Here is a 2,731-nt window from a genome sequence, read left to right as displayed (position 1 = left end):
AAATAGCTCAAGAAAATCGGTTGTAAGTTCCATTGACCAAGAAAAAGCTCAAGAATCTAAAGAAAGAAAATCACAACAGACAAAAACTGTCTGAATTAGAACTCCAAATTCACCTTTTTCCAGCAGGCCCCATAGCACCCGCTCTTCCACATGAGGCCCAGGGCAGCAGCCCAATGAGGTCCCCAAGGGAGCCCACGGGGTGGGCTGTGAGGGCCCTGGATGGAGGGTGACCTTAGATTTGATTCATGTTTACAACAGGCACCCATCCCCCCCAAAAAAAGTTTCACAGGCACAGGGGGATATTGGATGTGTTTTATCGGATGTGTTTTCTCTGTGTAAATTCATTTTGAGTGATGCCCTTTTAGTTTAGTTTATTACTTAATCGATGCTCCATTTCCTCTCATTGAAGTTTTACATAATTATTTTAATATAGTCTTTCCAGAATACAAACGGCTTTAATATATTCTTAACAATATATCATTCCCAATTCATTAGACCCTCTAAGAATGAGATCCTATAAGTACGTATCATATTTTAATTAATTGATTCACTATTATTTAAAACCTAATTGAAGTTTGGTGTAACCTGGTAGAGGTGATTAAAACATGAAAAAACATTTTTATATGTGCTGAGGTGTGACAATAAATCTACACAACTGAACTCATGTTGACTGGTTTCAAAACAAAACAAATAAATTAACAAGTATCTAACCACTTCTAACTTATTGGTGTTTTTATCTGGTTAGCCCTAAATTCATAAGTTAATTTTAGAGAGTTGACATTTGGCAAACACTTGCTTTTTTTTTTTTTTTAAAGCTTTGTTATGTTGTTTATAATACTCATATTCCATTTAAGAACAGGTGTCTTAATTGTCATTATTTAGAAGCAGAATTTCAGAGGACACATTTTTCTATATGTTGTGATTACAATATCAGCAATAACCACAACAAAAAAAACACTGCATTGCCTTTTTCAAAGGTCAAAATCACATTAACGTTTTATGTTTTGAATAAAATGGCTTGTTGTAGGATAGAGAGTACACATTTATATTTAAAGATACAGGCCTTCCATCATGATCCTGGTAAATCAAGGTTTTGTATTTCTTTTCTTCACTCATTTAAAATATAATGAAACATCTTGCTGCTTTTACAGAACACATTAATGTTTAAGGAATTCTTTGTAAATAGGTTTAGTATAATTAATATATACATATTATATATAATGCATTTTGCATATATAATTTCATACTATGCAATAATAAGCAAAACAATTAGAAAACAAGATAGTAAGAACAAGACTAAATAATTTTTCTGCAATTATTTCAAGAGATATTTAATTTTTCACTTTCCATTTTATTAGTTCAATCAAACATATATAACCCCATAGTTGCTCATTTATAAGCTATTATATTAATCAGGATTCTATTAGTTGCAAAAGACAGAAACTCAACTAAAATTAGCTGGGTCAATACGTAGACTATTGGCTTATTAATCAAACTATAGGCCTTGGGGCAACCAAAACCAAGACATTGAGATCCACTGCATTCTCATTCATGCTCGCTCCCTCTCTCTCTCTCTCTCTCTCTCTCTCTCTCTCTCTCTCTCTGCTCCCTTCATTTCTATTTGCTTCTTTTGCCCTGCTTGTTTCATTCTCTCAAATAAACTTTCTTAATAAAACTAGAATCATTGCCTCCAGCAGATGCCAGGCTCTGTCTCTTCTCTTATATTCACACCTCAAGATAAAAAGAGCCATTTCCCATGACTCTAACTTAAAAAATTCAGAAGTCCTTCGATTATTTTGCTTGTTAGCATGCCCGCCCCTGCAGCATACATTTATATGATTTCCATATTGCTAGATTAGGAAAATTTCCCTTGTGCCTTCTGTTCTTCAGAGGTTATTTATCATTATCATGGATAGTTCAGTCTATGGTCCTTTCATATAAATTCATGTTTTTATTTATGCATGTATTGAAAACTTAAAAATCATACTGCTAGCACATAGGTCAAAAAACTTGTCAAAATAACAATTATCTTGTCATTCATGACCTCCTTTTATTCTAAGGCTATTCTTACTCCCTTGAGATTTTATTCTCTTTAATAGACCAGCCTATACCAATATATTAACCCTCAGAGGTGTTGTCGTGATATAACAGAAACTTCTGGAGACTTAAAGGATGAACTCCATTGCTGAGAATTTCAAATTCCATCAGTTTTGCACCGGATGCTTCCTTGTAATATCAACAACTCAAATTGTATTCTGGATTCTAAAAAAGAGAGAGACAATCATAAAGCAGAATAATGAGAATAAGAAAAATTTTGTGTGCTATTTTTAAACAATTATCAATTTGCTATTTTCCCATGAATAAATTCAACAATATTAACTAGGCACCTGTTAAGAAATTTTCTTTCTACTAGAGATGTAAGTAAAAAGAGGACTAAAATGCAGTCTTGCTCTCAGAAAAGTTCTAGAAGAAACCACAAAACAATCATTACAATGGTGCTGTGAGTTCCATATTAGTAGTATGCACATGGAACAGTAGAGGCACAAGCTAGTAGAGGCCAAAATCTTCCAATGAGGGCAGAATGAGTAACAACATGAAAGCCTTTAGAAAAGGGAAAAATATATATATTAAAAATGAGTTTGAGGGCCGGCCGAGTGGCGCAATGGTTAAGAACTCGCTTGGGATGCCAGAGGGCCCCGGTTCGGATCCCACATATGAGGGCCAGTGACAC

The 2,731-nt window shown here is 34.1% G+C and overlaps 1 long non-coding RNA gene across 1 annotated transcript in view; it reads right to left on the bottom strand.

Annotated features, from left to right (window-relative positions):
• Nucleotides 1–1,009: 1,009 nt before the first annotated feature.
• The window catches only part of LOC109371390 (uncharacterized), a 25,908-nt gene continuing 24,186 nt past the window's right edge, over nt 1,010–2,731 (bottom strand). Inside the window, exon 3 of the long non-coding RNA XR_002121867.1 lies at nt 1,010–2,262. This is a non-coding gene — a long non-coding RNA (uncharacterized LOC109371390). The remainder of the gene's footprint in view (nt 2,263–2,731) is intronic.

Source organism: Hipposideros armiger, unplaced genomic scaffold (assembly GCF_001890085.2).
Source record: "Hipposideros armiger isolate ML-2016 unplaced genomic scaffold, ASM189008v1 scaffold_568, whole genome shotgun sequence".
Classification (NCBI taxonomy): domain Eukaryota; kingdom Metazoa; phylum Chordata; class Mammalia; order Chiroptera; family Hipposideridae; genus Hipposideros; species Hipposideros armiger.
This window is presented reverse-complemented; position numbering and strand designations above follow the sequence as displayed.